At 38.3% G+C, this 15,651-nt stretch overlaps 1 pseudogene; it reads left to right on the top strand.

Annotated features, from left to right (window-relative positions):
- The first annotated feature begins 8,351 nt into the window (after window positions 1-8,351).
- LOC110295929 (BEN domain-containing protein 3 pseudogene) overlaps window positions 8,352-15,651 on the top strand; it is a 108,138-nt pseudogene continuing 100,838 nt past the window's right edge.

Raw genomic sequence — 15,651 nt, 5'->3', positions numbered from 1 at the left:
TGGTTCCTGAAGTCACCTAGACCAGTCTCCGTTGTACTTGTCCACTTTTTTCTCATGATACGTTCTCATCAGGCCTTTGTTCAAGCCTTCTCTTGGTTCTTTGAATAATCCAAATCTGTTGTTACTATGGTATGTTACTCTTTCTTCTTTTCCTTGTGCTTTTTGTGCAATGTGGGTGAGTGTTTATGAAGATATATACCCAGGTATGTGCAAGTGGAGGCCAGACGTCAATGTCTAATTCTTCCTCCATCGCACTTCAACTTTTATTTTTATACAAGCATCTCACTGAATCTGGCTCTCATTGATTTGGTTAGTCAGGAGAGCCAATCAGCTCCATAGTCTGCCTGTCTCCATCCCCTCATCATCACTACATTGCATCACTACATTATAACTCAGGTCCTCATGCTGTACAGCTTCATTTGGGCCACTAAGTCTTCTCCAGGACTACATACTCATCTCTTTCCATGTCAATTTCCAGTGAGATTTTTTTTCTCCCACTCATTTTCACGTAGTACAAATACTGTTTTTGACCACATTTACTTTTCAATTACCTTTGGATTGAGTGTAAGATTAATATAACCCCTGTACTTCTATTTGATTAGTTATCTTCAGACAAAATAATAGTAAAGAAAGAAATTAGTCTTACAGTTGAGATTGTTATGAAGAAGAAAATTGAAAGGTTTTGAGGTTTCAGAAGTTGGCTACTGGGTGGTTCTGTTGTACTAGACAGGAGATAGTTTGTTTTGTGTCAATATGTACATGTTACTATTTTCTAATATATCACTACACCACACCTTTCCTTCCCCATCTTACCTCTCAGCCATCTTAATTTGCAAAGTGAAAAAGGACATGCTTGTCCATAGGTAAGTGGATATGTGTAACTGGCAAGTTGTCATTATTTTTGTACTGATGATTTTATAACTGTGAAAAAATGACAAATGATAAATTATATAAACATTATTTGTCAACTGTGTAGTTATTGCTTCTAAATTATAAGTGTTGTGAACACCAATGCATCTGCTATTCTCTGTGACAAATACTACAATCAAAACCTCTAATATATTATGTTGCTTGTCTGGTTTTTTTTTTCCCTCCTGTCTGTGGGGCATTTGGCTATTCACAGACAGCCTGGTTTGAGTTGAGGATAGATGTTGAACCCTGAGACCCGGTGGTGATAATTCACCTACATGGGACTGAATGAGTTCCCTCATGTCTCCTAGAACCCTGGCTCCTATTGAAGTTACACCCCCCTGAGCCCTCACAAGAGAAGCCTGGTTAGTAGTCATGTAGGCAATGTCCCAAGCTTCTGACCTTCAGGCTAAACTCCTCCCCAGTTACCTAGCAACACACCATAAGAGGGGCTGTTTGACCCCTCCTCACTCTTTTACTACTCTTACTTCTCTTACTCCCCTTACTTTCCTCTCTCCTCTCCTCTCTCCTCTCAATCTCTTCCTCTCTCTCCTCTCACTCCCTTCCTCTCTCTCCCTCTTACTCTCTAGCCTTTCTTCTCTCTCTTTCTTCCCCCTTTCTCTCCTCTTGGCCATGGCTGGTATCTTTCTCTCTTTCCACCTTTTCTCTTACTCCCTGCCTTTCTACAATAAAGCTCTAAAACCATAGGCTATCTCCTGGACTCAAGGCCTGTAGTGCTTGGAAGATGGGATAGGCTTTCTCCCAATGAGCTGTTTCTAATCTCCTGATGAACGGTCTTCCTGTTCTTCAGTCAAGGCCCACTGCTCAGACCCTCGCCTGTGTGGGAAACTCTCTCCTTCAGCCCTCTCTCCCATAACCCTGGTGCACAGGGTGTCACTTCGAAGCCCCTGGTTGAGGGATGCCCCCTGTCCATCCACCCCTGTCAGTGGCTTAGATGCCCACCCAGGCCAAGTGGAAAGCATCTGGCAGCCCTTCTGTTTCTTCCAGACCAGAGCATAGGAGGGACTCTGGCCAGAAAAGGGCTATCCTCCCCTCCTCCTCCTACCCCTATACCCCATTTTAGTTCCCACACCTGACAAGTTCATTTATACTTTATTTTATGTTTAGGAAACTTATTCACACATATGAGCTTCAACTTATAGCCAAGACAGACAAAGGACAGAGAACATGTCAAACTTTGCTCTGAAAGCAGGATGACTCCAGTCATGATTGAGCATGGGATGTCTTTGCCAATAGCTGGGGGAAGACATGAGAATTGAAGCTGTTAGTGAGTTAGCAGCAACACTTCATTAGACATGTTTTATTTTCCTTGTCATCATAGAGAGAAGAAGCTGAAGAGGACAGTGGGTTTCAACATGTTTGGTGAATAGTCTACAGACACTTGGTCTTTCATCTTTGTTAATTCCATTATTTGAGCTAAGAGAGGGCTTTATGTATGAATACAATGTACTGGGAGGCTGTATTTATTTATAAAAGTTTTAAAATAAGTATAATATTAGATGATAATAGTCAACATATTTGCTTCTATGATTGCAATGAAGGACATTTTAATTCACTAAGTCCTGCATGTACTTTTTTTTCATCTTTTATTAGGTAATTTCCTCATTTACATTTCCAATGCTATCCCAAAAGTCCCCCATACCCACCCCTACACTGTCCTACCCACCCACTCCCCCTTTTTGGCCCTGGTGTTCCCCTGTACTGTGGCATATAAAGTTTGCAAGTCCAATGGGCCTCTCTTTCCAGTGATGGCCTACTGGGTCATCTTTTGATACATATGCTGCTAGAGATAAGAGCTCCGGGGTACTGGTTAGTTCATATTGTTGTTCCACCTATAGAGTTGCAGTTCCCTTTAGTTCCTTGGGTGCTTTCTCTAGCTCCTCCATTGGGGGCCCTGTGATCCATTCAATAGCTGACTGTGAGCATCCACTTCTGTGTTTGCTAGGCCCCTGCATAGTCTCACAAGAGACAGCTATATCTGGGTCCTTTCAGCAAAACTCTTGCTAGTGTATGCAATGGTGTCAACGTTTGGAAGCTGATCATGGGATGGAACCCTGGATATGGCAATCACTAGATGGTCCATCCTTTCATCACAGCTCCAAATTTTGTCTCTGTAACTCCTTCAATGGGTGTTGTGTTCCCAATTCTAAGAAGGGGAACAGAATTGAAGACCCAGAGATGAACCCACACACCTATGGTCACTTGATCTTTGACAAGGGAGCTAAAACCATCTAGTGGAAAAAAGACAGCATTTTCAACAAATGGTGCTGGCACAACTGGCTGTTATCATGTAGAAGATTGCGAATTGATCCATTTCTATCTCCTTGTACTAAGGTCAAATATAAGTAGATTAAGAAACTCCACATAAAACCAGAGACACTGAAACTTATAGAGGAGAAAGTAGGGATATGGGTACAGGGGAAAAATTCCTGAATAGAACAACAATGGCTTGTGCTGTAAGATCGAGAATCAATAAATGGGACCTCATAAAATTGCAAAGCTTCTGCAAGGCAAAAGACACTGTCAATAAGACAAAAAGACCACCAACAGATTGGGAAAGGATCTTTACCTATTCCAAATCGGATAGGGGACTAATATCCAATATATATAAAGAACTCAAGAAGGTGGACTCCATAAAATCAAATAACCCCATTAAAAAAGGGGGCTCAGAACTGAACAAAGAATTCTCACCTGAGGAATACTGAATGGCAGAGAAGCACCTGAAAAAATGTTCAACATCCTTAATAATCAGGGAAATGCAAATCAAAACAACCCTGAGATTCCACCTCACACCAGTCAGAATGGCTAAGATGAAAAATTCAGGTGACAGCAGATGCTGGCGAGGATGTTGAGAAAGAGGAACACTCCTCCATTGTTGGTGGGATTGCAAGCTTGTACAACCACTCTGGAAATCAGTCTGGCGGTTCCTCAGAAAATTGGACATAGTACTACTGGAGGATCCAGCAACACCTCTCCTGGGCATATATCCAGAAGATGTCCCAACCGGTAAGAAGGACACATGCTCCACTATGTTCATAGCAACCTTATTTATAATAGCCAGAAGCTGGAAAGAACCCAGATGCCCCTCAACAGAGGAATGGATACAGAAAATGTGGTACATTTACACAATGGAGTACTACTCAGCTATTAAAAAGAATGAATTTATGAAATTCCTAGGCAAATGGATTGACCTGGAGGGCATCATCCTGAGTGAGGTAACCCAATCACAAAGGAACTCACACAATATGTACTCACTGATAAGTTCATATTAGCCCAGAAACTTAGGATACCCAAGGTATAAGATACAATTTGCTAAACGCATGAAACTTAAGAAGAACGAAGACCAAAGTGTGGACACTGCATGTACTTTTTAAAGGGAGCTGGGAAGACTGTTCAAAGGGAGAAGCACTTAATACACAAGCATAAGAATCTGAGTACAGATCCCCAAGAACCAATGTAAAAGCAGTTTGTCTATCACTGTCTTATATCTTAGAAAGATTTACTTTCACAGACATTATTATATTTAAATTATTTGATTTTCCTTTTTAATGTGATAAAGCCTTAGGGAGTTGAGTATATAAACTAATAGATTACTAATTATCTCACAGCTCAGTAGAAAGATACTGAAGAGTTCATTCTGTAAAAGACACAATTCAGGGCAGGAGCCCAGAATAAAAATTATAGTTCATGATCAGGAGGAAAAACCTTTTCTGAAGTCTACTTCTCTCGGAATACCAGAAAATACATGGTGGAGTCACTTGTCAGAGAGTATCAAGTCTCTGGGGAAAGTTGTTTTTAATCTGTCTGGCTGTATTTAGAGCCAAGTGTCAAAGGAAAACTGTAGTGTAAGCTGTGGATTAATTCTGTCATATGCTTCACAGAAAATGTAACCTCCAGGAAGAACTCTGGCTGATAAGATCAATCAAAGTGTCAGTACAGTGATCACACTGTTCCATCTGCTTTCAGCATGACAAATGAACCTCTAAGATCAGAAGATTTGCTTAGGCGATTCGGGTATGAAGTAATCGAGGTACTCCTTCTTTGAACTGTGCAATTAGGAATGCAAGGAGGAAAGTTATTTTGATGTGTGAAAGTAGTAGATTGTCCAGTAAGACCAAAATAAATTTATGATTTATAAAAAGACCTTCATCCAGATGGAAGTGGCTGTGATAGGATGTGAAAACGAGCTGCCAAAGGTTCTCTGTGCATTTAGGGAAGCCAAGATGTATAAAAGTTATGAACAGTAAGGTACAGGATCTCAGGGAAATAGAAAGAGATTGGTTGCAAGTGGGCTGACATAATTATTAGTACCAACATATGCAAGAGACAACTACAAATATAAGTGAAAATTAGTGTAGAGAAAGATTACGGAAACTTTATTAAATAAAGAAGGAAACTCACTGACAATGGATAGGTTCATGACATTCCAGGGATCACCTATAGTGTATTGATCAGTGTTGCCCAAAGTGCATGCTTTGCTTAGATCTGGGCATCAAATGGATTCTATAGAATTAGATGGCTTAAATATTCAAAGGGAAAACACAATTGCCTGACACATAAAAAAATCTGCAAGTTTTAAATTTCAATATGCAAGCTAGAGTTGGGTTGAAAGCTGGTTTATTTGTATTCATAAATCCACCCATGCAGAGATAACAAAACTGATCACATGACTTACAGAGCCTAACATATTTACTCTCTGACCTTTTACCAAAAGTATTTCCAACTTCTGTTCTAGAGAAAGAAATGTATATTAGAATAAACGAATTATTTTAAGGGATGCTCAAGTCAGAGAAGAGCCTAGCCATATGGCTAAATGTAATTTGATTGATAGGATTTGGAATCATCATGGAACCAAATATCGGGGTGTGTTTGTGAGGGATTATCTACATTATGCTAACTGAGATGACAAGACTTACCTTAATGTTCATGGCACAATTCCTTGAGCTAGAATTCTGGGCTGAATAATAAGAAAAAGCAATCTGAGCATCAGCATTTATCTCTCCTTATTTCCTGTGATTAATAAGAGATCAATGTCACTGAGAAAAAAAAGAAATCTGCCAAGTCCCCACCCCCCACCCCCACCCCCCCAACCCCCCACCCCCGCTGCCCACACACCCAACTCAGGATCAGTATACAGGATCTGTAATCCTGAAGTAGCCAAGGACTTCTCAAGTTGGCAGCCAAATTTGGTAATATGCAAGATTCTTCTACATGATACTAGTTTTGCCGTCACAGAACACACAGGATTGAATGAGTCATGGAGAGAAGCTTAGACATGGCACCTTGTGTAGTGGTAGAGTGTGTAAAGGAGCAAGAACAACCACTAGAATGGTGTAAGTCCAGTCACAATGGAGATCCCAGCATACAGGAGATAACAGATTTTTCCAGTGACCATCAAAAACAGTGACAGATGTGTAGTGGATCTGGCTCAAGACTGTGAAAAAAGATATATATTGTGAATGTCAGAACCAGAGAAATAGAGCTGCATAAGCCCTTTGTAGCACAGAAGATGAAGAGTGAGGTCTGGACATTGTGATGCAGGATTTCATTCACTGTTATTTATTTTCCTGGTTCTTCACCTTTGGTACAAAAAAAAAAAAAACATTTCCTTTATTTAAATTTTCAGGAGCCCACTTTTAAGAGAATTTGAGTATTGTAAATAGACTAAGATTTGAGAGGGTTTTTTGTTTGTTTGTTTGTTTGTTTTTGTTTTTGTTTTTTGTTTTTTTAAGACAGGGTTTCTCTGTATAGCCCTGGTTGTCCTGGAACTCACTCTGTAGATCAGGCTGGCCTTGAACTCAGAAATTTGCCTGCCTCTGCCTCCCGAGTGCTAGGATTAAAGGCGTGTGCCACCACACCCGGCTGATTTTAGAGTATTTGAACATTAAAGAAAAAGTTTGTGGCACTTTAAGAATTACATTATGTTTTATATTATGATTTTAACATAAAATCTTGGGAATAAAGAAGAAAGGACTGTTATGATTGAATGGTGGTATCTCTGTGTCTAATTGACAAGGGGTCAGTTATGTAGGTTAGGTTTTATTCACTTGATATAAAATAGAATCATGGGGGAAGAGGGAATCTCAACTGAAGAACTGCCTCCTTCTGATTAAGATGTGGACATATCTACCAAATATTTTCTTGATTAACAATTAATGTGGAAATGCTCATTCTCTTGTCAGCAGTGTCACTCCTGACAGATAGTCCTGAGTTGTATAAGAAAGCAGGATAAAGTTCTAGGGATCTGTCAGGCCCTTATATACTACCTACAATTCTCTCTCTCTCTCTCTCTCTCTCTCTCTCTCTCTCTCTCTCTCTCTCTCTCTCTCTCTCTCTCTCTCTCTCTCTCTCTCTCTTCCATCTGAGTACTAATCCTAAAGAAAAAAGTTCTAGGGGTAGAAGATGGCTCCAGCATCTGTAGCAGTGAAGAAGCAGGAGTATAAAACTGTGGTAAATCCTCTGTTTGAGAAATGGCATAATCACTTCAGCATTTGACAGGACAACCAGCCCAAAAGGGACCTCATATTTTCAGTCAAATATCCCTGCTACATAAGGCTTCAGCGGCAAAGGACAATGCTCTAATAATACCTACAAGTACTTCCTGCCTTTAAACACTGCACCCAGAACCTGGAATTGCCAAAAACTATGTATCTGCATAAGCTTGCACATAAATACAGGCTGGAGAAAAGCTAAAGATGAAGCAAAAGCTCTTGGCCCATGCTAAGAAGACTGATGGCAAAGGGTGTGTCCTTACTAAGAGACCATTTTCTTTCCAGTATTGGTCAATACAGCCATGGCTCAGCGGGGGGTATTCACCCACAAAGTGGAACTCATTAAGCTGATGGTCTTTCTGCCCCCTCTGCTTCAAGATAGAGGTCCTGCACTGTGGGCCTGTGTACTGGAGGCTTTCCATGGAGATCTCTGAACCAGGCAGGTGAGAGGGTTCACACAAAGGGGAGAGAGTGTGAGCAAGCAGGGGGAGTTATCCCCCTGCCTCCCCTGCTGCAGCTGGCTCCACCTCAGTGTCCACTGTTGCCACCTTAGTTGCTCCATATCGTCCTGTGCTGAATTGGCCCGGCTGAACCAATGAGAGGCCAACTAGCCAGTGAGGAATGAGGAGCGTCTGGTGGCATTTCCGGAGAACAGACCTCTTTCTAAGCGGCAGTGTTATAGTTCTTACAACAGAAGTTCTCAGAGGATGGAGTATTTCTCACACATTTATTCCTTCTGGTTAGGATTATTATAGACTGTTTTGGGGGTGGGTCAGGGTCTGAGAGCCGGTCAATGGTAACAACCATTGACTTGATCTGAGAGCTTGGGAATACCTTATCTGCATGTGGGAGGGCTTGGTGCTGCTCCTATGTGACTGAAGGCCACAATCTCTCTAGGGGCAGGAGGAGGCTGTAGGGGGTCATAGCTACATGACAGGAGCCAGGGGCCCAGGAGCATTGCAAAACACCTACCATCCCTTGCAGGCTATGGTCACCTTCTGGGTCACCGGGGGTTTTAAGCCTGAGCTTGACCAGGGACCAGACAGCCTATCACAGCTCACCACCCCACACTGCACTATATCGTCAAGGGTAAGCCAAGGTTGGAGCAGCTGTGACAACATCACTAGAAAAAAAAAAAAAAACAAGCAAATAGAAAACAGAGCCAAAGGAACTGCACAAGAAACACATACAGGCCTATAGACACACATATGGGCAAACATATAAATTCTATAAAGATGTAAGCAAAAGACCTGTAGGGGGAATTAAACAAACAAACAAACAACAGGCAAATCATCATGAGTAACTCTTTACCCCTATCAACCCACTCCCACAAAAACCTCCAAAAATAATATTGAGTTAGTTTTGTATTGGCTGTTTATTGCTGAGCATGAGACCTGCAATTAAATGTGGTTTGTATACACATTGATATGCCACTGAAGAAAACGAATTTTTCTTTTGTAGACAGCTACCAGTTGGAGATCAAATGGAGATAGCTTCCAGGTGTTATATGGGAGTTTGGATCCACTTCTCTCAGTTCTAGACCCCATCTGGTTTAGATGTGGTATGTGTGCATGTTGCTACAATCTCTATGAGTTCACATGTACATCAGCTCTATTATGTCCAGAAAACCTCTTTCCTTGGTATCTTATATCCTCAGTGACTCTTACAATTTGTCTGTCTCTTCTGCAAAGTCCCCCAATTCCAGAGTAAGGAATTTGATGGAGATAGCACATCTAGGACTGTTTCAAGGCCTCTAATTCCCTCCACTTTGTCTTATTGTGCGTCTCTGTATATGTCCCAAACTACAGTAGGCTCCAAAAACCATTCTTTTGTACTCAGATCAAGATATTACTCAGTCATAATCAGAAAACAGACTTTTAATAAGTAGCACAAACCTGTAAACATATTTACTAGATTATTGTTTGTGATCTATATAAATCATATATTTTGGCATAATGTTGAGGGCAAGATATTTTGTTCTGTGCATACAAATGTATGGAAATTTTCAAAGTACCTGAGAATTGTATAGTGGCTCAAATACTTTCTGCTTTGATATATTAGAGCGTTTATATGTAGATAAATCACAGAGCATGTAGTCATGGTTATAACATCTGCTTTCTATTGACATTTTCTTGTTAGTATTCTCTTCATTATACTTTTTTTTGGTGTTGCTTCTTCTTTTTTTTTTTTTGCTAATGGTTGAATTCAGATTCTTATACATTAGGATAATGATATACAATTGATCAATTGTCCCAACCCCAATTTTTTTAAAAAAACTATTTACTTCTAATAATTAATGAACGACAGTATTTTAATATTTGTGTTTATAGTTTCCCCATTATTCTGCTCAAGTTTGCTATTATTTCTTCATACTTTTGAGCCATAGTATTAATTGTAATATGTTAACATCTATTAATTTGTTTTCCTTTTAGCCAGTTAAATGATTTAATATAACATCATATAAAATTGCACTTACTTTTACCATTTCTTTTTAGCTCCTGAAAGTAAACCCTAATTCATATTACTGTATATAACCACAACACTCTGGTTCAATGACTTGGACTTCATTCTGTTGGTACTGTCCAATTTGGGGCAAGTAGATAGGTAAATTTTTGTTTACATCTCCTAAGGAATAGTATCACATAACAGCATCTTAAGTTACTATTACCTGACTAATGCTGCATATTGAAAGTTTAAAAACCTTAGATTTAACTTAATCGTGGAAAGGAAGTTAACAATATCCTTATAAACATGTGTTAACTATGGTATCCACATGACCTTATTTCTATCTTAATGGACAGACTTATATTCAGTAAGTATAGAACAATGGCTTTAAGCTTGATATTTCATCATCTGGAGAAATTTGGAAATGATTGTATCTCACAAGTACTCAAAGAAATCAGAGTACAATAGGTTGAATTCCTAAACAATTGTTTTTATCTTTACCGTGATCATTGGAGCTTGCATTCATTCACAGATTTGTCAGAGTGCCCAGGTACAGACAAATGTTTATATGTTCTCAAGGGCTATGAATGAATTACACAAATTTCAATACAGATGATAAGAACTGGGGATTTGGTAATGGTATGCTAGAATGTGGCTAGCTAGTACTCAAATGTTCTTTTGAATAATGTCATTTTTCATTTCTGATATTGCCCAACTGCTTTTAATAAAAATATATTCTCCATGTATAAAACATACCTTATTTGTATTTGTTACCTTTACTTATTTAGTAATTAGTGTGTTTGCCTGCCCATATGTGCATATACATGCATGTAGAAATGCATGTCATGTATGAGTCAAAAGGCCAGAGGATAACTTTTGGAAGTTAGTTCTCTCTTTACACTCTGGGTTCTGGCATTTGAATTCAGGCAATAGCCTTTGTGCCTTTACCCATTGAGAAATCTCACAATACCTTATTTGCATTTCCATTATGTTTCTTCCCTGCATTACTATGGCTAAAACCCAGGACTTTTCACTGACCCCACAAATATAGCCACTAAGTTACAGCCAATTCTGAAACATCAAAAGTATGGGTTTTCCTCTTTTGAGACAAATTTTTACTGTTTAACAGTAACTGCCTACAACTTCTTATATAATCCAGGCTGGACTTAAACTCACAGAAATTTGTCTGCCTCTTTTTCCTGAGTACTGGGATTATGGGGAATAGTCTTGTGAAATTACATATAGACAAAAATACATTTAAGTTTATCATTTGAAGACAAAAAAGAAGACTTGAGTAGAGGTTTATGGTGCTTAGATATTGCAGCAAATTGGAGACAGGGCCTGAAGGAGTATCCACCATAACTGAAACCTCTAGGATCTGGGAGCTACACCATAGTTGCCAGCATCTAATTTAAATCTGTCTTACTCACTGGTCAACATATTGGATTCTTGTGTTAGTATAATGTTAAAATAGCATACATGGTTAAAATAAAATACAGAATGTGTTAAAAAGAATGTGTCCCACCAGGCCCAGTCAATAATGCTTGCTTCAAATTCTTGTGCTGTACTAAGAAATTGGAGATAGCAGAATCACAAATGCAAAGTCACCCTTGGCTTCATAAAGAACTTGAAGCCATTGTGGATTATAATAGACTATGTCTCAAAACACATAAAGTTGATGAAACAATGGTATAAAAATAACAATATCATTGGAGTAGTCTGTACAGCTTTACAAATCTGACCTATAGGCAGAGCTTTGCATAATTCCTTTATAATAGTTTATGATAAACAAGTGTATTCTAAATTGAATGAATCACTATGTGAGAAACCCTGGTAATGTTAAAGCTAAGCATCATTTGAGGAATTTATTAACTGTCAGTCAGTCATTTTATTGAAAATATGAAATATCTTTAAAAATGTATAGCACCAATAAATCTCTAGAAAAAAAAACATGGTATAAAATACACAATTTAAGCAATTCCAATGCCCAGCAAGTTCCAAATGTTTTCCACAAGTATATAAAAATGCATGTTCATTGTAAACAAAGCAAAGAGTAAGAAAAGAATGGAAGATAAAAAATTTCATAGTTCCACTATTAAAAAAAAACACAATTCGGGTGGGCATGGTGATACACACCTTTAATCCCAGCACTTGGGAAGCAGAGGCAGGTGGATTTCTGAGTTCGAGGTCAGCCTAATCTACAGAGTGAGTCCCAGGACAGCCAGGGCTACACAGAGAAACCCTGTCTCAAAAACAAAACAAAACAAAACAAAACACCAAAAACAAACAAACAAACACACAAATGTAATTACATTAATAAATGGTTTAGGAAAGAATCATCAATATTGTATTTACAAACATGAAGAACAAGCTGTTCTGAGACATAGTTGTAAAGTTTTAGACATGAAAAATAACATTTTCAAAAAAACAACTGAATATCAGTTGACTACACCTTCACATGATATATAAAAATTCCTAGTTGCCTATGATTTCTATTGGGGCATATATGGTCCTCAAGAGCCTATGACCTTTGACAAGTAATCACAATTAGTCCTTAATCATTTGTGAATCCACTTTTATTTGCCTGTCTCTTCATTAATCTACACACTCATCCTTATGTCAATGGTCTATATATCTGTCATTTATCATCTAACATCTATTAGGTTTACCATACCTAATATGTTAGTTACTTATTGCTGCTGGATTAAAACACTATTAACAAGGCATATTATGGCAGAGTTTATTTCAACTTATGTTTTCAGACAGGGTGTCTATAATGCTGGAAGACACATAACAAGGACCTGGAGATGATCACATCTCCAAATACAAACCTCAATAAGAAAAACTAGTCCTGTATCAACAAGCCTCTACCTTCACATGATGAAAAAGGTAGAAGAAATGAAAAAACAAAACTGATTTATCATTCAAATGAACAGATGAATATACAAAAATGCAAGAGGGAGCTTGCAATAGGTGAAATCTTTTGTATGCCTAGGCAGGTTAGACCACTCCTCGCCTTGTTCTTGCCAATTTAGTTATGTGGGGGGTTTTTTGTTGTTGTTGATTGTTTGCATTTTTGTTGTTGTTGTTTTCTATCCATATGTGTATAAAATCTCTTAAATATTTGGTAGTGAAACATAAGTTCACAAGAAGTGATTTGGGACCAAATATAACCTGAAATATGACTTGAGAGTATTTATTGAGCCCAGCACAGTCATTGTGAATATTCAAACACTCCCTCAAGAAGCATCACTGTGTTTGATTTCTGGATGTGGTCTTACAGGAAGGAGATGATGCTTCATACATTCATGACCTTATTGTAAAGTTGAAAAATTCTGTTCTGCAAAACTGATGAATTGGTAAAGTCCTTGCTGAACAAGCCTGAGGAGCTACAATAAGATAGGCAAAAATCCATTGTAAATAGCCGGACGTAATGTGCACCTGCAATGGCCCCATTGGGCAGGGTAGAGATAAAAACATATTTTGGACTCCCCAGAAAAATTTGGGATCACCAAAGCCAGTGAAAAACTCTATATAGGGTTGTAAAGAGGGCTTAGTAGCCAAGAGATTGTAATGAAAAAACATGAGGACCTGAACTCAAACTCATAATTACCACTTAAAATTAGTTAGAAGTGGCTGCCTACACATGTCTAGTCCCAGATCTACGAGAAATTAGGCCAAAAAGATCACTGAAGCTTTCTGGCTACCAGTCTATTTCCAGGATTAGTGAGAAGGACACAAGATTTAGAGTAAAGCAGGGAAAGCAATGATCTCCTCTACCATTAGCATACAAGCTTGGGAATTGATATGACACAAATATGGACACATGTGCACATATATCACATACATACAGATTCAACATGCATTTTCACTCATTTGCATTCATATTATATTGAAAGCAATTAAAGAAGACATAACACACACACACACACACACACACCATTTTATGTTGTTTTTCTCCTTAGTTTTTTGTTCTGATTAGGAATTGTTCAATTTTTTTTCCTCACTACATACAAATCTACAGTTGCTTTTCTGCAGCTCTTTTCTCTGAGATATATACTTGACAAAATGATAAGCATTTAATTGATAATTTGCATTATGTTCCTTTGGCAAAGTAGGCTGATTTATCTTTTATCTTTCTTTGTTTAGAATAACTAAATGAATCCTGTCTGAATTAGTTGTGTTTTTATCATTTGCAAGTGACATTAAGACACTTTGAAATTTCATTTCAAACTTTAAATTCTGACAAATTGACTTGCTTCAATTTCAGTGATTTATTATGACCCCTCAATTCATAGTAACAATCATTGCTACAATAGAATCAGTTACTGCTACCAAACCACCAATTACTACCGAGACTATGTAGTAACCATTGGAGCTGGGAGCCAGAGGTAGGGACTCATACATTCTTGAACCAAACTAAGAAAAGTAGGACTGGAAAACAGAAGCATCTGATTAACACACTAAAGATGCTATTTGACTGAGATCTGAAGACTCATTCTTATCTGAGCTACAAGTAAAGAACAGAATTTGAGTGTAAGAAATCACAAATCTCTAGATGTGGAGGTCGGTGCTATGCAAATGACTTCTAGAGGCTTTCTACTATTTCTGGCTGAATAGTTTTATAGGTTCTCACCTTTCCCAGCTCTCTGACCATTTACCCACTTGGGAAAACGTTTCTGTTCTTTATACATTGTCTCTACTTTTTATCAAACTTCATGAGTCTCTGGGCTAATTCTTTGTTTGGGACCAAAGAACCTGGAAATCTCAATGTTATTTTCTACATGCCATTCCAGTCCTTGAATGATAAGGCTGCACATACTCTCTTACACCTTGCCTCTAAGCAGCATGGCTATTTAGAATTTATGCTCACAGTTGTTTTAGGTTTCAACACAGATGGATGAGGATTCTCTGTTTGAAATATCAACTTCAATAGATTTTGTATTTAAGTTGCTGATTTGATATCTACCTTAAGAAACTAATAATGTCCTATAGCATTGTAATAACAATGAGGAAACTGAGTCTAGGAAACATTTGTTAGCACACCAATAGTGACCCATATGAGTAGTTAAAGAAGGATACAAGCAGCAAGTGTTTTGTTCATAGATTTCTCTACAGTTGTTTCAGTTTTAGTTTCTCTAAAACTCAAGTGCAATTTAAATGAAAACTGCATTGTCATTTATTTTTTTTTGAGATTGTATAAAGTGAACAATGCCATATTCTAAAAATTGGATTTACTTTTCAATTATGTGTACATATGTATGTCTGAACATGGATATGAACATATGGGTGCACATGCCCATGGAGGGGTATAGAAGGCAGCTATCCCTGGATTCATACCTCCACACTTGAGAAGAAGGATGCCCTTCCTTCCCTCAGAGCTATATGGTTCCTGGTTTTCAAACTCAAGAATGCTCTTCTATCCAAGCAGAAACTCTTACACTGTCCTATGGATATGACCTAGCTTTTTCACTCATGAACGCACAACAGCATTGGTTAGGTTCACAATTCAAGGCAGCAAATATTCAGGATGGATTGAAAGAAGTTCAGAGGACTGCATTTATAAATAAGAAGATATTGGCTGGTTGTACAAGGAGGGAAAATCATTCCTTTTGGGAATGTAACCATTAATATTTTTGTACATGCTCCAGTATTGATCTAAATTCATGTTGACAGCACAAATTGTACCCAGTAAGTCATGTATATAGAAAATAGCATAGAAACATAGAAATATTTTGGGGGCTATGGGCCAATTGGAAGGAAAAATGGGCAGTAGTGGTGACTG

This window comes from Mus caroli, unplaced genomic scaffold (assembly GCF_978045245.1).
Source record: "Mus caroli unplaced genomic scaffold, Mus_caroli_1 scaffold_1, whole genome shotgun sequence".
Lineage (NCBI taxonomy): Eukaryota > Metazoa > Chordata > Mammalia > Rodentia > Muridae > Mus > Mus caroli.
Note: the sequence above shows the minus strand (reverse complement) of the source record. Positions and strands in the feature narration are given on the sequence as shown.